Below are 23,337 nucleotides of genomic sequence, written 5' to 3' on the forward strand. Positions count from 1 at the left end.
GCTTTTTGTAGACAGGCTCTTGCTATGTTGCCAGACTTTCCTGGCCTTAAGCTATCCTCCAACTTCAGCCTCCCAAAGTGCTGGGATTATAGGCATAAACTGCTGCATCTGGCCTAAAGCTCACTTTTAAAATGTGCTTGCTTCCCTATTAACAATGCCATCACAACCATGGTAACATTTTAACAAGATACATCTACCTAAACAATTTACTACCTTGCACATATACACATCTTTAAGCCATTTAAGGTGTTGGGAATTCAAGGGCAAAAATATAAACATATTTAGTTTTAAAATTTTAATAATAAAAGTCCAAAGTTGTTCTTTGGAACTTTAACCAAACTAAAATCTGTTTTTCTAGAATGCTCAGCCGGACACAGTGGCTCACGCCTGTAATCCCAGCACTTTGGGAAACCGAGGTGGGCGGATCACGAGGTCAGGATTTCTAGACCAGCCTGGCCAACATGGTGAAACCCCATCTCTACTAAAATATAAAAATGCGCTGGGTGTGGTGGTGCATGCCTGCAATCCCAGCTACTCAGGAGGCGGAGGCACAAGAATCGCTTGAACCCAGGAGGCGGAGGTTGCAGTGAGCCAGAGATCATGCCACTGCACTCCAGCCTGGTGACAGAGCGAGACTATGTCTCAAAAAAAAAAAAGTTCAACGTATCAAAGTGACGAAAGGAGTCTACTATCATTAAGTGTTGAAATCTGCACCCTTAATCCCAGGGTTGAATCCATGCTAAACCACTAAAGCAGTTTAACTTTAGGCAAGTTATTTAAATTCTGTACTCCAATATTCTCACCTCTAAAACATGAATAACAATATCTACTCCTACTCAAGGTTTTGATGATTAAGTTAACACAAACTCACAACTTTAACAGTGGTGGACATAGTCAAGTGTTTAGAATACTTCCATAAGAGAAATTAATGTCCTGCTACCTTTTTCTGCCAAATCAGAAAGCCATTATATGACCCAACAAGGTATCAGAAATAATTAGTAATTTCCTGGAGCCTCATCAGTTCTCAACCTATCTTACTCAGACTGATTTTGCTCATTAATACACCCAATAAAAATTCATTTGAAAAACCAGGGCAAGTTATTGTTAGGCCTGGGATGATTATTTTCTTCAAGAGATTGAGACAGTGGCCTACTCTAATAGGTCTCCAAACTTACTGCCCTACTTGCCCTCTTAGTTCTCATCACTAATATTCCCTACGCAACAGAAGATAAACCAGACCTCTTCTTCAAAATCCTTCAATAGATTCTACTTGTGCCCAAGACAGGATCTTAAACAAGACCCTCTAAGGTCCCGTGCTATGAAATGTTTGGTCCTTGCCTACCTCTCTAACTCCATCCCTCATCTATGTATTCTTGGTAATTATTTTCCAGTATTATTTCTTACTTGGAGGCCAAGTCTTGTTCCCCCTCATTATCTGTGCTTTCACATATGGTTTTCTTACAGAATGAGCTTCACCATTAGCTACTTCCACGTAGCTAAGCTTCCCTGGCAGCATCCCCCAAATTCCATGTTCTAATTTTGGTTCCCTTGCCATCTTCTCATCCACGCTGTTCTTTTCCTTCATCGATCCTTACCGGGAAAAGTGCCATTTACTTTGTTTCTTCCCTCAATGATCTATAATATCTAAGAGGGCAGGGGACATGTTTTGTTCATCCCTATATGCCCAAACCTAATGATTTTCAAATAGTACTCAGATACTTAATAAAACATCTTATACTTGAATGTTCCTTGAACACCTCCAAGATGTTTATTCTTTTTCCCACCCTCAAACTATAATCTGCTCCCTTCATTCATTCCCCAATATCTATCCCTATCCCAGAAGCTAGAAACCAGCAATCATGCCAAATCTGTGTTCTTGTCCACCTTATCACATCCGTCCTGAGATGCTCCTAATTTTACCTCCTAATCTCTAATCTCATAGCATTACCTTTGTCCAAGCCAGGTCGTTATTCTTCCTTGGATTTTAATATCTCCTTTATTAATCTCCTACTTCCAATCTCATTTCCTCTACACCATTTCCATACTGTTATTAGAAAGACATTCCTAAAAATTAAAATCTTCCAGGAGTTTTTGAGACCAGCCTGGGAAACAAAATGAGACCTGTCTCCACCAAAAAAAAAAAAAAACAATAAAAAATAGTCAGGTGTTGTGGTGCATGTCTGTAATCCCAGCTATACAGGAGGCTGAGGCCAGAGGATAGCTTGAACCCAGGGGGTCAAGGCTGCAGTGAGCCTTGTTAATGTCACTGCAGTCCAGCCTGGGTGACAGAACAAGACCCTGTCTCAAAAAATAAAAATAAAAGGAAAATCTGATGTCACTTTCCAGTTTAGAATATTTCTAAAATGGCTCAACATTGGTTTCTGGATAAAATATAAATTCCTTGGCATGTATGGCAATCAAACTTTTATTCTCTGGCCCTAAGATTCATTTCAGTACACTACCTCTCTTAAAAGGATCCCGTCGGCCAGGCACAGTGGCTCACGCCAGTAATTCCAACTTTGGGAGGCCAAGGTGAGCTGATCTCAAGGTCAGGAGTTCAAGACCAGCCTCGCCAAGATGAAACCCCGCCTCTACTAAAAATATAAAAATTAGCCAGATAGCCGGGCGCGGTGGCTCATGCCTGTAATCCCAGCACTTTGGGAGGCCAAGGCAGGTGGATCACGAGGTCAGGAGATCCAGACCATCCTGGCTAACAAGGTGAAACCCCGTCTCTACTAAAAATACAAAAAATTAGCCAGGTGTGGTGGTGGGCGCCTGTAGTCCCTGCTACTCAGGAGGCTGAGGCAGGAGAATGGCGTGAACCCGGGAGGCAGAGCTTGCAGTGAGCCGAGATCGTGCCACTGCACTCCAGCCTGGGCAACAGAGCAAGACTCCATCTCAAAAAAAAAAAAAAAATTAGCCGGGCATACTGGCAGGTGCCTGTAATCCCAGGTACTCAGGAGGCTGAGACAGAGAACTGCTTGAAACCAGGAGGCAGAGGTTGTGGTGAGCCAAGATGACACCACTGCACTCCAGTCTAGGTGACAGAGCGAGACTCCGTCTTATTTTTAAAAAAAAAAAAAATCCCTTTATGTGATTAAGGTAGAAGGGATAAATTTATAAATTTAAAGTTATAAATAAAAATAATAAAAAAAGGATTCCCTGACCTCTCAGGGTTAGTTAGGTAACCATTTCTGCATGCTTTCTTGTTTTAAAAAGAGATGGGGTCTCGCTGGGTGCAGTAGCTCACACCTGTGATCCCAAAACTTCAGGAGGCTGAGGCGGGTGGATCACCTGAGGTCAGGAACTTGAGACCATCCTGGCCAACATGGCATCTCTACTGAACCCTGTCTCTACTAAAAATAGAAAAATTTAAGGCCAGGTGCGGTGGCTCATGCCTGTAATTCCAGCACTTTGGGAGGCCGAGGCGGGCAGACCATGAGATCAGGAGTTTGAGACCAGCCTGGCCAACATGGTGAAACCTCGTCACTACTAAAAATACAGAAATTAGCCGTGCATGGTGGTCCGTGCCTGTAGTCTCAGCTACTCGGGAGGCTGAGGCAGGAGAATCGCTTGAACCCGGGAGGTGGAGGTTGCAGTGAGCCAAGATGGCACCACTGCACTCCAGCCTGGGAAACAGAGTAAGACTGTCTCAAAAAAAAAAAAAAAAAAAAAAAAAAACGATGGGGTCTCATTATGTTGCCCAGCCTGGAGTGCAGTGGATAATCACATCACACACTACAGTCTCTCAAATCCTGGGCCAAGGGACCCTCCTGCCTCAGCCTTCCAATTAGTTGTGACTACAGGCTTACAGGCAGGTACCAACGCCCCCAGCTTATTTTGGCATGCTTCTATAGGATATGTGTTTACCTCTCATCATATATGGACATTATTTCATTCATGTGTCTCCCTCACTAAGCTGCGAAGCCCTTAAACATAATAAACTATTTTTTATATCCGCAAACACAACGTCCCATAAAAATAATAAATTTGTAGAATTAACAAGGAATAAATCAAACTGAACCTATAGTGAACAGCTTCCATACACTGACAGCAGCAAAGAAGAAAAAATAGCTCTCATACAATAGAGAGCATCAATAAAACTTGCACCTATTTAAAAAATAAAAAGATTCCCATTCTTTTTCTAGATAACTTCCAGGAATCTTTTGCTTTTTCTCCCATTCTGTTTTGAGTGTACCTTTGGTGTTCACTTTAACTAGATTTCACTTTTCATCCGAATATGGTATAAGGGGGCAAGTTTGTGATTTACCCTAGTACAACAGTACCGAATATGCCTTCAAAAAATTATCCCAGGTTAGGTGCAGTGGCTCATGCCTGTAATGTCAACACTTTGGGGGTGTCAAGGCAGGAGGATCGCTTGAGCCCAGGAGTTCAAGACCAGCCTAGACAACATAGCGAGACCCTGTCTCTACAAAAAATAGAAATATTTTAAAATAAAATCTAATTATCTCCCAGCTTGAAACCTATCAGAGCAACTCTAAAATGGTTATCAAAACATTTTGCTGCAGTGAGTTAAATACTACGGGTTGCTAAACTTCTCTTTGGCTATCCACATCTTTACTAATCTCTACACCATTCCTGTGAATAACACAGAATACACTCCTTATCATCAGAACACATTAGAGTTCCTAATCTAGCATTAGAACTCTATGAATTCACATTAGAATTCCCAAAATCTAGCTGGGTCTTGAGTCACCACTGTAAAAGGGGTCAGCCTTAGACGGTTCCTGATTTGGATGTAGAGGTTAAACAGATTTCCCTGCTTTGTGAGGTCAAAAAGCCTACCTTTTTTCAAATTTTTAAAAACCCTCCAGTGAGACAGCATTTTAATATTATGTTGTATCTCCTATGGTTTGACTCTTGTGAAATATTAATGAGATAAAAACAGTCTAAATAGAATATAATCCAAAAATGTCACAAACCCAAGGAATATGTTAAATGACAGAAAATGTTTACTGATTTGTAATAATCTAAAAAAAAAGGACTCCCCAATATGTTGTCTTGTTGCTAATCATTAAAACAAGCCACTTTCATTTTAAACTTCAGCTGCTCTTTCCAAGTATCCAAAATGTTCTAATCAGCCGAAGTTAATTAGCAACTCATATTATTCCATTAGTTTACAAATAACTGAGGTGGTCCCCCTTGGGAAACACCTCAAGATGCACACACAAAAGGCTTAATCCAAACACTTCCAGATGCTATGACCTATACACATCAGCTAAACTGTTAAACGGGTTTATTTCCTAGTCTTTGTAATGAATCCAAGTGGACCTCACACCTCTTACCATCACCCAGGAAGGGTGTGCATCTGTTCCGAAGGCCCCCCTGGCTCCAGGTCATCCTGGCTGCTGCTGCTCCAGGCTGGGCATCCATGTTGCTGCAGCTTGTGGTTTGTGAGGGGTAGTGTACAGGAAAAGCAGGATGGGATTTCAAGGGAAACAGGAGGAAGATGGCTTTCAGGGAAAATGCCATCACGATCATAAGTGTTAAGTAGTACCACACACATTTTATTGCAGCACAGTTTAAAAATTTAACAAATGAAAGATTAAAAATAAAAAAACAAAAATAAAAAAAATTAAAAATACAGACGTCCAGAGATGCTCTAAAACAGTTAAGTTAAAGATCAGGAAAAATAAGGTCATAGACTTAACAGCCAGTAAAATTCTTTTCAGTGTGGGGAAGGGGATGAGGGCAAGGGTGGGGTTGGGAGAGAAAAGGTTTACGTGATCAAACCACTTAAAAATACTAATGCCTTCGCTTTCTCTCCCAAGATGCAAAACTCCAAAGTCAATCAGGAGGCCGGAGAAATTCTTAGAAACATTCAGAAAAACTCGATTTTAATCCGGTTAAAAATCATCAGTGTCATTATCATCATCATCATCACCATCATAAGTATTAATATAATAATAATAAGTAATAGTAACTAGTAACAACAATAAAAAGGAAATCAGCGGAAAGTCAGGAAAAATGTTAAAAAAAAATTGGAATAACTTACTGTAGCTGAAGATCAAAAAAATCTCACTGTAAAAAAACAAAAATAAAAATAGCCCAGATTAGAAAAACGGGAGGTGCAAAAATGTCAAGTCAGTAAAGTTCATTTCTTTTCTCTTTCCAAAAGCAGTTTCCACAAAAACCGCAAGGATAAAGTTTTCAGTAGCAGACAAGCAAAGCCCTTTCCACATCATCAATCAATCTTAAAAATACACGAGGAAGTAGAGAGGTCAGTTTATGAGAGGCTAAAAGGCTCCTCCTCCTCTAACCCAACTGCTGCAGAAAAAATAGAAATAGAAATTTTAAAAATTACATCTTAAATCCAGGTCCCGGTTTTGGAAACAATTAAAAAAAAAACACCTGTACATTTGCCGTAGTGCACACCAAGTTGCAACATTATGTTTAAAATGTCTTTATAAAATCAGTTTTGGAATGGAATGTGTGTGTTCTGGAAGGGTGGGGAAGGGAGGTTAAAAATCAAAGCTGAGCTCCAGTGAGTAGGGATGGGGTTCGCCTTGCTGCCCTGTGAAAGGAGAAGGGACAGATTGAGTCAGAGTTCCTCAGAAATGTTGTGCCCTAAACCCCCAAGACAGAAACATCTGTCTACTGCAGCTAACACATTTTGGTAAAGCATTAACATTCCACTGGGATGGGATAGCCTCCACAGAATCACCTCTACCAGTGACTGTCTTCACAATTCTTCAACATCAATAGATGACTAAAATTAACTAAATTCATGTCAATATGCCCTTGAGGGTCTCAAAAAGAGTATATCCCAAATGTTCATCTTGATAATGAGCAGTTTGGGCAAATACAGAAAAACCGGGCCAACAAATAGAGATGAAATAGTGAGCAAATGTCAAATATTGAGATTATAAAACCTAAGCAGATTCATGGGTTTTAAACTTAAAGTCCGTGGAGTTTTTGCTATGAGTAATAGACTGAAGGTGAATGGCCTACCATGAAGATCTATACTAGAGATGACTCATTATTCTCAAAACCAGTGAGTGATCAAACCACAAGACCTAATAGGTTCTACTGTTAGGGGAAAAGATGTTTTAAATAAGGAGCACATTATTCCACTCACTGACAAAACGAAAATACAGATGGAATAAAAAAAGACTATTATGGCTACTGAATATTTAAGGTCATAAAATAGGTGAAAAAAATTAAGGTCCTTATGTTAATACTTTTGTTTCTGTAGTCCACTATTTACTATGTAGCGTGTAAAGCTAATTTCAAGTTATGGATTCTAAAAATCTGGTACATAACACCACCCTAAAATAATTTCCATGACAAACTGGTTGTTTCATCAGCTAAAATAGGAACTGCAATTAGACTGTAGTTCCTTGTGCAAACAATGGACTAGCTGCACTCACGGTTCAATTTAGCCATGAGGTCTTATTCTCCTTTGTAAATTTGAGGAAATTAAAATATTTTAAGGCCAAGTGTGGTGGCTCACACCTGTAATCCCAACACTTTGGGAGGCCGGGGTAGAGCATGGCTTGAGCTCAGTAGTTTGAGACCAGCCTGGGAAACATGACGAGACTTTATTAAAAACAAAAAACACTAGCAGGGTGTGGTAGCCTGAAATCCCAGCTACTTAGCAGTCTGAGGAGCGAGGATCACTTGAGCCCAGGAGTTCGAGGCTGCAGTGAGCTCTGATCACGCCACTGCACTTCAGCCAGGCCAGAGAGAGACCCTGTCTCAAAAAAACAATTTTTAATTGAGCTTTTAGAAGTGTTCCTTGAGCCAACTATACATGAATGACTACAGCAGCAACAAGTACCATAAATTTTTAAAAAGAACAGTGTAGGAATGACAGTTAATTTTTACATTTGATGTGTGAAAACTGTATGAATGTACAAATTGTGGAAAAAGTTTGTGAAGAATTGTAAGAAATATACATCTGAATGTTCTTTTCCTGTTTATGAAATACAGTTATGGTGAAACATTTCATTTTCTTATTTGGAGCCACAGCCCAAACCTGGTAATCAATTTTCAAGATACATAACTTTATAGCTCAACCACAACCAAATCCTTTGTACAGGTGCCACAAGACATAAGCTTAAAAATAAAGAAAAATGTGAAAAGAAACCAATTCTATCTTTCAATATCAAAAAGCTCAGTATCTCCCAAGATGTTATTTATGTTAAACTGAAGAGCTACCACTCTTAAAAAGACCAACTTTAGCACCATTTTCAATCAAGAATATTCCTTGAGGCCAGGCGGCATGGCTCACACCTGTAATTCCAGCACTCTGGGAGGCTTGGGGCGGGTGGATCACCTGAGCTCAGGAGTTCAAGGCCAGCCTGGCAACATGGTGAAACCCTGCCTCTACCAAAAATACAAAAAATTAGCAGCACTACTCAGCAGGCTGAGGGCACCCCTTGAGCCCGGGAGGCAGAGGTTGCAGTGAGCTGAGATGACACTACTGCACTCTAATCTGGGTGACAGTGTGAGGCTCTCAAAGAAAAAAAGTATCCTTACCTAAAGCTCAAAGATAGTTTTAGAAAAAAAGTATCTCTAGGTTATTCTTTGTCAAAACCTGCCTGAGGTTTGGTTCCCTTCTTCTAAAGGGGTACCTCTCAGAATGAGTGATGCATGAGCATCATCACCTGGAACTTACTAGAAGTGCAAACTCTCAGGGCCCACCCCAGACTTACTTAATTAGAAACCCTGGTGGTAGAGATCATAGCAATCTGTTTTAACTAGCCCTATTGATTCTGGTGTTGGCTAACGTTTGAGAACCACTGTGAAGATTTTAAATTGGGAATCTCTCTATTCCCCAGTTTAGAATCAATTATTATCATTTTTTTGAGATGGGGTCTCACTCTGTCGCCCAGGCTGGAGTGCAGTAGTGCAATGGCTCACTGCAACCTCCACCTCCCAGGTTCAAGCGATTCTCCTGCCTCAGCCTCCCGAGTAGCTGGGACTACAGGCGAGCGCCAGCACGCCAAGCTAATTTTATTTTCAGTAGAGATGGGGGTTTCACCATGTTGGCCAGGCTGGTCTCAAACTCCTGACCTCGTGATCCACCCGCCTCAGCCTCCCAAAGTGCTGGGATTACAGGCATGAGCAGCCACACCCGGCCTTAGAATCAATTCTTTAAACAAAATGCCTGACCTTCCAGTGTACTGTGACAGAATCAAGTTAGAGCACCAAATAATGTTTTCCTGATACAATATAAATAAATCCAAAAACACATAACCTATGATAGTAAATGTACCAAAGAAACCTTTTTTCCTTTTATGTTAATAAACTCAAAATTTCCAATATCGAGAATACCTGTAGTTATGTTACACCTCAAAGTTCTGGTTCTCACCAATCCTCTAGTAAATCTAGTATGCACAAAACCAAAACCTTCCCATTTCCAATGAGAATACATGAATATGCATATTAAGAGCAAATAATGCTCCCCAGAGACAACTACTAATAAAGTACTTGAAGACTGAAATAATGTGGTTAAGAATAGTAATAATAACTACCAATTTAGAAAACCGGGGCCAGGTGCGGTGGCTCACGCCTGTAATACCAGCACCTTGGGAGGCCAAGGCAGGAGGACTCCCTGAGCTCAGGAGTTCGAGACCAGCCTGGCCAACACGGTGAAACCCCGTCTCTACTAAAAATATAAAAATTAGCCCGGTGCGGCGGCACACGCCTGTAATCCCAGCTACTCGGGAAGCCGAGGCAGGAGAATCGCTTGAACCCGGGAGGCGGAGGTTGCAGTGAACTGAGATTGTGCCACTACATGCACTCCAGCCTAGGGCAACAAGAGTGAGACTCCGTTTCAAAAAAAAAAAAAACAAAACTGCTTTTAATAAAACTCAATCTGTACAGTTTTTAGTCTTCTGGCAACAAAAAATTTGAATTAGAAACTAAAAATTCAAATAGGTTTAAAAAAAAACTCTAAGTCCCCTTATTTGCCTAAGGAGGATGAAAATCTGTTTCTCCTAACTCCTAGGCAAACTTACTCCCCAGCCAACACCTCTCACATTCAACACTTTATTAAGATTTAATAATTTGCCCCTTAGTCTTTAAAATTAGAGCAACTAGCTATTTTGGAGTTTATTCTTTGCTTGTTTCGCACAGCCATTCCATCCAAAACAAGGTCGAATGCCATGTCAAATCCTCTAGAGATTTAATTACAAACGTAAGCTGTTTAAATTCTCTACAGAAGGAACATCAACCACCAAGTATTCCCGAGAGTGGCACTGGCATGAGGGGGGAAAAAAAAGGTCAGAAAACCTGCAACCTGGCCATCCTTCTTCAACTTTTCCCCCTAGCCAATATGAAAATGTTACTAGACGCCTATCTAGTTGAGAACACACCTAGAATTGTGATATAAATACCGTGGCAAACAGTTTCGGATATTAACTCAAAGAATTTTTGGTGCGCTGATATACATACTGACCGGAAGGAACCCATTTTCGAACACCTCAAAGAAAAGTGCCCGTCAATCAATTTCAACTACTATTAACAGTTCTTAAATACTAATTTCTGACATTTCTCCTTGCCAACATTTTTACTTCATGATTTCCCAATTTATTTTTACCATCACCTCATTTCTAACAGTTCAGCACAATGATAACCTTTAGTTTTAAGTTCCTGTAATAATATAAATGTTTAAGCCTTAAGAAAGGGGTCGCGATGTTTTTGACCCTTATTTTACTTGCTATCAAATAGATTGCCTTACAGATGAATTTCTTACGCTGCAGAATTGGTTTAAACTGTGCTTAACAGCTTTAGTTTTTGTGGGATTAACAGATTGTGAAAAATAAACTTAGCCAAATCTCATGTGAGGATTAAAAAAAGCGATGTCCCAGATAAGTCAATGTGACACTAAAGATCTATACAATTTTTTTAACTTTTAAGTTTTTTATCAAATTTCAGCACCCAGCAAATAATAGGCACTGTTAATATTTGCTTAATATAACGTAGCTGTGAATTTTTGCCCAAGTTTAGGCGGACGGGAAAATTAACGCCAGAATATCCCGAAAATCAAATTTTGTCATCTTACACTTAGGAAGTTACGTTAAAAAATTCTCAAGTCTCGTAGTATTTTTCTTAAGCGCAATTTGGGAATTTCCAGTTACCTCGTGGTTTCCGTCATCAGGTTCTTGGCAAAGATTGCAATACAGTAGTTTTAGAACTATATTAACTAGGTATTCCATTAACTAGGTACAAACCACTCGACTGACCTCGTGGTCAAATTCCTTACTAGTGCTGCTACTGACTTAATATGACCCTAGCAACCAACACTTTTCTGCCTAAGTTTCCGTCTGAGAAAGAGAGTTAATACCTACCTCAAGCAAAGTTCCACTAACTTATATATTTCAAGTGTTTTGTAACCTGCAGATGAAAAGTCAGCTGTAAATATTAATATAGTTATATCACAATATTTCCTTTTACAAATGTAAGTGAAAATAACTACTTCGAGCTCCATCATTTGCTCATAGAGAGAAATAAAATAAAAAGTTATCAGTAAAATGCTAAATCTTTTGTTAAACCTTTCTCGTAGGCCACGCGGCACGATCCAGGATTTAAAGGCTCGCGATACATCTACTTGGTAACCTTCCCCCTTCCCCTCCCCCACTTTTTACATGTAAGAAGAACGGAGGTAATAGAAGGCATCGGCGCTACGTTAACTTCGACTATATTAACGAGCATCACGATCTTCATTTTCATGATCCCGTAGTCCTCGCGGTCGTAGAAAATGAAAGGAAAGCAGCCGTTAACACAGGAAGAGCGAAAAAAGGACATTTTCCCTGGCGATCGTGGCCTAGAGGACACCAGGTTAAACCTATGCAGAGGCTGAGGCCTATAAAACTGCCCCCGGCTTCAACCTAATCCCCCAAAACAAGCAGAATAAATGAGGGCCCGGTTAGTTAGGGGGAAGGATTCCCACATCTTCTCTCCCACACCCCCTCTCGCTTCCCGAAAAACCCAGCGCCTTCCCTGCGTCCGCCCTCTCCACTTACCAAGAAGGGGAGGGAGAAGAGATTCGATTCTGAGTCTCCTACTCCCGGGTTCTGCGTAGAGAAGCCGACTGCTGCTGGAGGTCGGCAACGCGGCCACAACCGCTCAGTCTTCGTCTCTTCACAAAATGGCCCCCGAGTCTCCTCTGCCGCCGAGGCGAAGGCCTAGTCCCCGCCCCATTCCTGAGAATCTTCCTATTGGCTGTGCGTTTTTTCGCTCCCGCTCCTAATTATACAGTTCAACCGCTCCTCACAATGATATCCAATCACAATTAGCAGTGGGTTAGACTAAGCAGGAGAATTTCCACATGCGTGAGAGAAACTAGTTTATAACTGGTTAGTTTTCCTGTCATTTATTGCCTGGAGAATGCTTATTGGCTATTGCACGGGACGACCCTCTGGGTGGAAACTCGCCTTTGTATCGCGCACCGTCTCACATCCGGGTATCTGGGAGGCCTGATTGGCGGCCGCGGCGTCCTATCGCTGCCCCTTAGAGTGCCTAGTAGAAGGTCCGCCCAGACCTCGGATTTCCGGCTGCGCGGGGGCGGGGAAAGGGTTGAGGGGCGTAGTTAGGTGACGGGCGCAAAAGACCTGCCCCAGCCCCGGGCCTAGGGAAAAAAAAGCGCGAAATGAAGCCTCCGTTGTGCAATGTGAATAAAGAAAGGACTTTTCTTAAAATGAGGAGGGAGCAGCAGTGACTAGGCCTTGTTAAAGTGTGTAGAAAACTAACCAGCCCTGCAGTTTTTCCAACCCCAGACCCTTTCTCAGTTCCAGATTCGAATGTCAGCTACCTCGTAGACATCTGCTTCTTGGCCTATTAAACCTTTCTTCAGACAACACATGTTCCATCCAAACCCACTGACTTCCTTATTCCTCTCCAATATAAAAAGGAAGTGCAGAATCCTGGCCTCTGGCCCCAGGGCATCTAATATCTTAAGTGCCAGCAAAATTGGCCCATCCCTCCAAATCTGGTCCCTTAATTTCCCTCCTCTTGAAATGGCTTGTCTCCTACCTACCCCCGTCACCAGCCAGTCTCTCTGGTTACATTATAGGAACTGCGCACGCAGTGGGGTAGCATCAGCTCTACTAAGCGAGCGGTTTCTTTTTTCTTTTTTTTTTTTTTTTTTTTTTTTTTTTTGAGGCAGAGTCACTGTCGCCCAGGCTGGAGTGCAGTGGCGCGATCTTGGCTCACTGCCACCTCCGCCTCCCGGGTTCAAGCGATTTTCCTGCCTCAGCCTCCCGAGTAGCTGGAACTACAGGTGCACGCCACCATGTCCAGCTAATTTTTGTATTTTTAGTACAGATGGGGTTTCGCCATGTTGGCCAGACTGTTCAGGTGATCCGCCCGCCTCTGCCTCCCAAAGTGATAAGATTATAGGCGTGAGCCACCACGCCAGACCACTTTAAACTATTTTAAAAAGCAAAGACGAAAAATATGGGAGAAAGTATACACTAAAGTGTTAGTAGTGGTTCTCTCCTGGTGGGAAAATTACATGTGATTTTTTTCTTTAACTTCTTTTTTTTCAAACGGAGTCTCGCTTTGTCACCAGCCTGGGGTGTAGTGGCGCCATCTTGGCTCACTGCAACCTCCGCCTCCTAGGTTCAAGCGATTCTCCTGCCTCAGCCTCCCGAGTAGCTGGAACTACAGGTGCGTGCCACCACGCCCAGCTAATTTTTGTATTTTTAGTAGAGACGGGGTTTCACCATGTTGGCCAGGATGGTCTCCATCTCCTGACCTCGTGATCCGCCCACCTCAGCCTCCCTAAGTGCTGGGATTACAGGCGTGACCCACCGCGCCCAGCCTTAAAATCTTATTGTACTTTTCTATATTTTCCAAATCATCTACTTTAAGCAAGTAATCAGAGGGAGAATATCCTACGAGTGCTTAAAGCCTCGACTCAATTGCCACATTGCAATTTATTTAAAATTATCTCATAGCACCGTGGGTAGTTTTACACTCCTCTTCTCTCCCTTCCTGGATGGTAAGATTTTTTGATGGCAGAGTTTAATTCTTACTCTTCAATATATTTTCCTTGTTTACTACCTATTAATAAATTAATAAAATATTAACCATTAACTTTTATTCATCAGGGGAAATTTTTATTTTTCCAGGACAAGCAGATAGACTGTCCTTTTTTTCTCTCTTTCTTTTGAGATGAGGTCTTGTTCTGTTGCCCAGGCTGTAGTGCATTGGCATGATCCCGGATGATTACAGCTTCAACCACCCAGTCTCAAGCAATCCTCCCACCTCAGCCTCTGGAGTAGCTGAGACCACAGGTGTGCACCACCACGCTGGCTAATTTTTTTTTTATATTTTGTAGAGACAGCGTCTTACCATGTTGCCCAGGCTAGTTTTGAACTCCTGGGCTCAAGCATTCCTCCCTCCTTGGCCTCCCAAAATGCTGGGAGGCACCATGCCAGCCCTGTCTTTTCTTTCTTTTCTTCTTTTTTTTTGAGACAGAGTATCGTTCTGTCGCCCAGGCTGGAATGCAGTGGCGCAATCTCGGCTCTCACTGCAAGCTCCGCCTCCCCGGGTTCAGGTCATTCTCCTACCTCAGCCTCCCGAGGAGCTGGGACTACAGGCGCCCGCCACCGCGCCCGGCTAAATTTTTTTTGTATTTTTAGTAGAGACGGGGTTTCACCGTGTTAGCCAGGATGGTCTCGATCTCCTGACCTCGTGATCCTCCTGCCTCGGCCTCCCAAAGTGCTGGGATTACAGGCGTGAGCCACTGCGCCAGGCCCTGTCTTTTCTTTGTTGTATGTTTTATGTAGCACTCAGAGAGGCCTGGAGTCTGTCGGGTCTGGTTGACATGTAATTTATGTTATTATTATTACTATTATTTGAGACAGGATCTCACTCTGTCGCCCAGGCTGGAGTGCAGTAGCACCATCAGGGCTCACTGCAACCTCGATCTCCTGGGCTCAAGAGATCCTCCCACCTCAGCCTCCTGAGTAGCTGGGACTACAGGTGTGTGCCACCAGACTCACTAAGTTTTCTAATTTTTGTGGAGATGGGGTTTCACCGTGTTGCCCAGGCTGGTCTCAAATTCCTGTGCTCAAGCAATCCACCGGCCTGGGCCTCCCAAATTGCTGGGATTACAGGCTGACCCACGTCTGGCCTCTTGACTTAAGTAAACAAAACTCTGTCTCAAAAATAAAATAAAATAAAATAAAATTTTATGGAGCTCTCTCGTTTTAGCTAACACTGCTTTATCCTTTTTTTTTTTTTTTTTTTTTTGAGATGGAATTTCGCTCTTGTTGCCCAGGATGGAGTGCAACGGGGCGATCTCGGCTCACTGCAGCCTCTGCCTCCCAGGTTCAAACGATTCTCATGCCTCAGCCTCCTGAGTAGCTGGGACTACAGGCATCCGCCACCACGCCTGGCTAATTTTTGTGTTTTTAGTAAAGATGTAGTTTTGCCATGTTGGCCAGGCTGGTCTTGAACTCCTGTGCTCAAGCAGTCTGCCCGACACACCTCCCAAAGTGCTGGGATTACAGGCCTGAACCACCTCACCCGGTCAATATCTTTTTTTTTTTTTTTTTTCTGAGACCGAATCTTGCTCTGTCACCCAGGCTGACGTGCAGTGGCGCGATCTTGGCTCACTGCAACTTCCGCCTCCCACGTTCAAGCGATTCTTCTGCCTCAGCCTCCCGAGTAGCTGGGATTACAGTCGCCCACGACCACGCCGGGCTAATTTTTGTATTTTTAGTAGAGACGGGGTTTCACCATGTTGGCCAGGCTGGTCTTGAACTCCTGACCTTAGGTGATCCACCCACCTTGGCCTTCCAAAGTGCTGGGATTACAGGCTTGAGCCACCAAGCCCCGCCCCAATATCATTTTTAAAAACCAATCCCCTCTTCAAGACATTGAAGTTGTTTCCAGTTTTTCAGTATCATATATCAATTATTTTATTTATTTATTTTATTTATTTATTTTTGGGAGGTGGGGGTGGGGATGGAGTTTCACTCTTTCCCCCAGGCTGGAGTGAAGTGGCATGATCACAGCTCATTGCAATCTCTGGAGCAGTGGCTTACGCCTTATAGTCCCAGCACTCTGGGAGGCAAGGCGGGTGGATCACCTGAGGTCAGGAGTTCGAGACCAGCCTGGCCAACATGGTGAAACCCTATCTCTGCTAAAAATACAAAAAATTAGCTGGGCGTGGTGGCAGGCGCCTGTAACCCCAGCTACTCGGGAGGCTGAGGCAGGAGAATCACTTGAACCCAGTGGAGTGGAAGTTGCAGTGAGCTGAGATTGCGCCATTGCACTCCAGCCTGGGCGACAGATTGAGACTCCATCTCCAAAAAATAAATAAATAATATGAACAAACAGGCAAAAAAAATCTTTGATCACAGTCCAAGTGTGGCGGGCCACGCCTGTAATCCCAGCACTTTGGGAGGCTGAGTTGGGCGGATCACCTGAGGTCGGGGAGTTCGAGACCAGCCTGGCCAACATGGTGAAACCCTGTCTTTTCTTAAAATACAAAAATTAGCCAGACGTGACGCGTACTTGTAATCCCAGCTATTCGGAAGGCTGAGGCAGGAGATTCATTTGAACCTGGGAGGCGGAGGTTGCACTGAGCCGAGATCGTGCCACTGCACTCTAGACTAAGGGACAGAGCAAGACTCCGTCTCGAAAATTAAAAAAAAAAAAAAAATCCTTGTCCACAAAGCTTTAGAACTGGGAGAGATAGCTGGGCGCGGTGGCTCACGCCCATAATCCCAACACTTTGGGAGGCCGAGGCAGGAAGATCACGAGGTCAGGAGACGGAGACCATCCTGGCCAACATGGTGAAACCCCGTCCCTACTAAAAATACAAAAATTAGCTGGATATGGTGGCGCATGCCTGTAATCCCAGCTACTTGGGAGGCTGAGGCACGAGAATCGCTTGAACCTGGGAGGCGGAGGTTGCAGTGAGCCGAGATTGCACCACTGCGCTCCAGCCTGGCAACAGAGTGGAAAAAAAAAAAAAGAAGGAAAGATAAAGTCTGGATTATGACATCCATTCGTGGTTTTGAAATCAAGTAATATTTGCTTCTAAGTATTATTGACTACCCTTATATTAAATATTAATAGTAAAAATAAAAATTTACTGAGCAGATACCATGTGTAAAGCACTTTTCTAAGTGTTTCACATGAATTAGCTCATTTGATAATTTTATTATCCCCATTTTAAAGATGTAGAAATGAAAGCACAGAAAGGTTAAGTAATTTGCCTAAGGTCACACAACTAGTTTTTGGTGGTGCAAGATTCTGACACTATAGCTAGACACTCGGAAGCCTGTAATCCCAGCTACTCAGGAGGCTGAGGCAGGAGGATCCCTGGAGACCAGGATTTAGCTACCAGCAGCGAGACCGTGTCTCAAAAAGAGGAAAAAAAAAGATTCTAATGCTAGGAGGTCTAGTTCTAGAGGGTATGCAAATAACCATTACACTATTATTGATAATGTAATGTATGCCAAGGTGGGAAAATCCTACCCATTCACTCAACAATATTTGTTAAACGTACTATGTAATTAGCTGATGCCACAAGAACATGGAAGTAAACAAAACAGACATGGCCCTGCCCTTCAGAACTGAATCAAATATTAAATGGATAATTACTCAATTAATTGTTTATACTAAATTGTGAGTGCTACTGAAAATAAGTAAGGTGTTATGAGACCTATATAATAGAGACTTCAAGCCCCTTCAGAAGATATTTGAAAATAAGTGACTTTATTTTAAAAACATCCTCCAGCTTGGGCAACATCTCTTAAATTTTTTTTTTTTTTTTTTTTTTTTTTTTTTTTGAGACAGAGTATCGCTCAGTCGCCAGGCTGGAGTGCAGTGGCACGATCTCGGCTCACTGCAGTTTCCACCTCCCAGGTTCAAGCGATTCTCCTGCCTCAGCCTCCCAAGTAGCTGGGACTATAGGCTTGTGCCATCATGCCCAGCTAATTTTTGTATTTTTAGTAGAGATGGGGTTTCACCATGTTGGCCAAGCGGTCTCAAACTCCTGACCTTGTGGTATGCCCACCTCGGCCTCCCAAAGTGCTGGGGTTATAGGCGTGAGCCACCACGCCCGGCCAAAATATTTTTTTTTAATGAAAAATAGTGGGGCATGGTAGTGGGTGCCTGTAGTCGCAGCCACTCAGGAGGCTGAGGCAGGAGAATCCCTTGACCCCCGGAGTTCCTGGCAGTCTGCTATGATTGTGCCTGTGAGCAGCCACTGCACTCCAGCCTCAACAACACAGTGAGACCTCATTTCTGAAAAAAGGAACAAATAAACTTCTAATTTCTTTCTTGTTTCTTCAATATCTCTTTTCACTTTCTACTTAATGTTTTTCTCCTACTTTTCCTTTGTCTTCTTTGTTCCTCTGCTAATTTTCATCTCAGCAGTGACCTAAATCTGGCTTCCTGTAGGTTAAGCCTTCTTTAACGTATTTGCCATCTGTTCTCATTTCTGGCTCTGAAGCACAGGATTTTATCCTCTGGTAATTTTTCATTAAGCTAATCTTTGTACAACTTACAAAATGCTTTTTTAGTTGACAAATGTCTCATTTCATTGTCAGTGCTTATTTTACTATTATGGTACAAACTGAGCTCTTGAGCAAATCTAGATGGTATAAAAATACTATGTGAACTATCTGGCCCACATTTTCAAATATAAAATTTATCCAGCGTCTTTTCCTTTTTTTTTTTTTTTTTTTTGAGAGGGAGTCTCCCTCTGTAGCCCAGGCTGGAGTACAGAGGTGCGATCTGGGCTCACTGCAGCCTCCCTCTCCCAGGTTCAAGTGATTCTCCTGCCTCAGCCTCCAGATGCTGGAAATACAGGAGTGTGCCACCACGCTCAGCTAATTTTTGTTTTTTTTTTTTTTTGAGATGGAGTCTCACTCTGTCGCCCAGGCTGGAGTGCAGTGGCGCGATCTCGGCTCACTGCAAGCTCCACCACCCGCGTTCACGCCATTCTCCTGCCTCAGCCTCCCGAGTAGCTGGGACTATAGGCGTCTGCCACCGCGCCCGGCTAATTTTTTGTATTTTTAGTAGAGATGGGGTTTCACGGTGTTAGCCAGGATGGTCTGGATCTCCTGACCTTGTGATCCACCCGTCTCGGCCTCCCAAAGTGCTGGGATTACAGGCGTGAGCCACCGCGCCTGGCCTGTATTTTTAGTAGAGACGGGGTTTCGCCATGTTGTCCCGGCTGGTCTCGAACTCCTGACCTCAAGTGATCCACCCGCCTCTGCCTCCCAAACTGTTGGGATTACAGGAGTGAGCCACTGCACCTGGCTTGTTTGGTTTTTCTTTTGTTTTTGAGATGGAGTCTTGCCCTGTCGCCAGGCTGGAGTGCAGTGGTGCCATCTCCACACACTGCAACATCCGACTCCCTGGTGCAAGCTAATCTACTTCCTCAGCCTCCTGAGTAGCTGGGATTATAGGCAGGCACCACCAAGCCCAGCTAATTTTTGTATTTTTAGTAGAGACAGGGTTTCACCATGTTGGCCAGGATGGTCTCAATCTCCTGACATCATGGTCCACTCGCCTCAACCTCCCAAAGTGCTGGGATTACAGGAGTGAGCCACCGCACCCGGCCTTTTTTTTTTTTTTTTTTTTTTACAGGGTCTTGCTCTGTTGCCCAGGCTGGATTGCAGAGGCTCACCGCACCCTCCACTGCCCGGATCTAATCCATCTTCCCACCTCACCCTCCCGGATAGCTGGGATTACAAGTATGCGCCACCACGTCTGGCTAATTTTTTTGTATTTTTAGTAAGACAGATTCTGCCATGTTGGTCAGGCTGGTCTTGAATTCCTGGCCTCAAGTCATTGGCCGCCTTAACCTCCCAAAGTGCTAGGATTACAGACGCGAGCCACCATGCCAGGCCTCAGGGGACCTTTGTATTTTAACTTTTTTTTTTTTTTTTTTTGAGCTGGAGTCTCGCTTCGTTGCCCAGGCTGGAGTGCAGTGGCAAGATCTCGGTTCACTGCAACCTCCACCTCCAGGGTTCAAGCGATTCTCCTGCTTCAGCCTCCCAGGTAGCTGGGACTACAGGCACGAGACACCACACCCGGCTGATTTTTGTATTTTTAGTAGAGACGGGGTTTCGCCATGTTGTCCATGCTGCTCTGGAACGCCTGATCTCGAGTGATCCTCTGGCCTTGGCCTCCCAAGGTGCTGGGATTACAGGTGTGAGCCACCACACCCGGCCCAGGGGTCTTTTGTTGTTGTTGTTGTTGTTGAGACGGAGTCTCTGTCTCCAGGCTGGAGTGCAGTGGTGCAATCTCTGCTCACTGCAACCTTCGCCTCTCCGGTTCTAGTGATTCTCTGCCTCAGCCTCCCAGGTAGCCAGGTCTACAGGCGTGCGCCACCACGCCCAGCTAATTTTTGTTTTTTGTTTTTTGTTTTTTGTTTTAGTAGAGACGGGGTTTCCCCATGTTGGCCAGGATGGTCTCCATCCCTTGATCCTCATGATCCACCCGCCTCGACCTCCCAACCCCGGGGCCTTTTTAAACACAATTTTGGAGACTTCTCTTAATGTCTGAGGAACTTTTCCAATAGAATCACTCTTATCTTCTATTACTACCTACCCAGAACTTCACCTCCATAATACTGCCTTCTTGTCTTCTCAATTTATGTTCGGATATCTAAAGCCTCAGAGCGTACTCCTCTGCTCACTTCCTCATTGTCCGAAGAAACTTAACTACCATTCTCTTCTGGGGAGTGGTAAAAATAGCATAGTAGGGGTCAAAGAATGGTAAATTTTGGGAATGTGAAGAAATGCTGAATTAAGGACAATCATATCACAAAGAAAGGTAAATCATATAGTGGCACTCATTTGAACAAGTCCCACCTCTTCTACCTGAGTCCTTAAAAAGAGAAGAAAGCTTTATTAAGCTCATGTGAGGAAAGCTTTATAATAATGAAATAGAATGTTAGTTTGCAAATTTTTTTAAATTTTTACTTATTTGTTTTTGAGACAGAGTCTTGCTCTGTTACCCAGGCTGGAGTGCAGGGGCGTGATCTCAGCTCACTGCAACCTCCACCTCCTGCGTTCAAGTGATTCTCCTGCCTCTGCCTCCAGAGTAGATGGGATCACATTCACGCACCACCACACCCAGCTAATTTTTCGTTTTCTATTTGAGATGGAGTCTCGCTCTGTAACCCAGGCTGGAGTGCTGTGGTGCGATCTTGGCTCACTGCAAGCTCTGCCTCCCAGGTTCACGCCATTCTCCTTCCTCAGCCTCCTGAGTAGCTGGGACTACAGGCACCCGCCACCACCCCCAGCTAATTTTTTGTATTTTTTAGTAGAGATGGGCTTTCACTGTGTTAGCCAGGCTGGTCTTGAACTCTTGACCTCAGGTGATCTGCCAGCCTTGGCCTCCCAAAGTGCTGGCAATAAAGGCGTGAGCCACCGTGCCTGGCCACTAGCTACATTTTAAGGGCCCCATAACCACAAGTGCCTAGTGGCTACCATTTTGACATCAAGTACTCATACATAAAACTATCTTCCTTCCTCTTACCTTTTATGCTGTTAAATAATTTCTTAAATCTGTTTCAAAATACTTACACTTAAATAGACATATACTACAACCAAAATAGAAAACACTCAAAATTTTAATATTCTTTTTTTTCTTTTTTTTTTTTGAGACGAAGTTTTGCTCTTGTTGCCTAGGCTGGAGTGCAATGGCGCCATCTTGGCTCACCGCAATCTCCGCCTCCTGGGTTCAAGCGATTCTCCCGCTTCAGCCTTCAGAGTAGGTGGAATTACAGGCATGCGCCACCATGCCCAGCTAATTTTTTTGTATTTTTTTTTAGTAGAGACGGGGTTTCTCCGTGTTGGTCAGGCTGGTCTCGAACTCAGACCTCAGCCTCAGCACCTTGGCCTCCCAAAGTGCTGGGATTACAGGTGTGAGCCATTACAGGTGTGAGCCATTGCGCGCGGCAAAAATTTGATATTCTTAACACATCAAGGACTCAAAAGACATACACAATGATAAATATTTTTAAAGTTCAAGGTACATAGCAATCAAAGAAATGCAAATTAAAAGGACATGAATTCTTTTTTTGTTTTTTTTGAGATAGAGTCTTGCTCTGTCGCCAGGCTGGAGTGCAGTCACGCGATCTTGGCTCACTGCAACCTCCACCTCCCGGGTTCAAGTGATTCTCGTACCTCAGCCTCCCAAGCAGCTGGAACTACAGGCTTACACCACCATGCTCAGCTAATTTTTGTATTTTTAGTAGAGACGAGGTTTCACCATGTTGTCCAGGATGGTCTCAATCTTTTGTGTGTGTGTGTGTGTGTGTGTGTGAGACGGAGTCTCGCTCTGTGGCCCAGGCTGGAGTGCAGTGGTGTGAGCTTGGCTCACTGCAAGCTCCGCCTCCCAGGTTCACGCCATTCTCCTGCCTCAGCCTCCCAAGTAGCTGGGACTACAGGCGCCCGCCACCGTGCCCAGCTAATTTTTTTTTTTTGTATTTTTAGTAGAGACGGGGTTTCACCGTGTTAACCAGGATGGTCTTGATCTCCTGACCTCGTGATCCACCCGCCTGGGCCTCCCAAAGTGCAGGGATTACAGACGTGAGCCACTGCGCCCGGCCATGAATTCATATTTTTGTCTATGAAATAGATGTTTGAAAAAAAGATGTTCTTAATGTTAAGATGCAAATACATGGATGCAGCTGATAGGAGTGTAAGCTGGTAGATCCTTTCAGAAGGTTAGTCAGACAGTTGGCAAACAAGTACTGAAGACCATAAAAATGCAAATTCTCTTTAACTCAGCAATTCTACTTCTAGTAATGCATCTTAGAAAAATAATTATGGATGTAAGTAAAGATTTTAATGTGATATAGTTATAATGGCAAAAAATGAACAATCTAAATGCTCCTCAGTAGGGCATTAGTTAAATAAATTATATGTTTATAGAATAGAATATTAAGCAGCCATTAAAATTATGTAATAAAATAACATTTAATGATATTTTTTAAATGTCCATTGTTTGTGGTGTATTGGTTATTGAAAACTAAAGAGATTTTTTAGATAAATCATCTGGAGTAATTGAACCCTCGTAAACAAAAAGAATGGTGGTTAGCAGGGTCCGGAGGGAGGGGGAAATGGAGACTTATTATTTAGTTTGTATAGAGTTTCAGTTTTGCAAGATGAAAAAGTTCTGGAGATTGGATGCAAAACAGTGAAAATATATGTAACACTACTGAAATGTACACTTAAAAATAAGTAAGATAGCATATTTTATGTTATGTGTACTTTACCACAATTATGAATTTTTTTTCTCTTTTCTTATCTTTTTGAGACAAGGTCTCTGTCACCCAGGCTGTAATGCGGTGATTCGATCTTGGCTGACTGCAGCCTCAACCTC

At 43.2% G+C, this 23,337-nt stretch overlaps 1 protein-coding gene across 17 annotated transcripts in view; it reads right to left on the reverse strand.

The window, feature by feature from the left end:
• HNRNPC (heterogeneous nuclear ribonucleoprotein C) overlaps nucleotides 1-12,487 on the reverse strand; it is a 60,092-nt gene extending 47,605 nt beyond the window's left edge. For 2 of the 17 annotated variants that reach the window (XM_016925793.4, XM_016925792.3), the window contains exons 1-3: nucleotides 11,994-12,198; nucleotides 11,319-11,364; nucleotides 6,017-6,042 (exon numbers count right to left, since the gene is read on the reverse strand). The gene's annotated coding sequence lies outside the window, so the exon portion shown is untranslated. 17 annotated transcript variants of the gene reach the window in all.
• Nucleotides 12,488-23,337: the final 10,850 nt, after the last annotated feature.

The sequence above is a fragment of the Pan troglodytes genome, chromosome 15 (genome assembly GCF_028858775.2).
Source record: "Pan troglodytes isolate AG18354 chromosome 15, NHGRI_mPanTro3-v2.0_pri, whole genome shotgun sequence".
Classification (NCBI taxonomy): Eukaryota; Metazoa; Chordata; class Mammalia; order Primates; family Hominidae; genus Pan; species Pan troglodytes.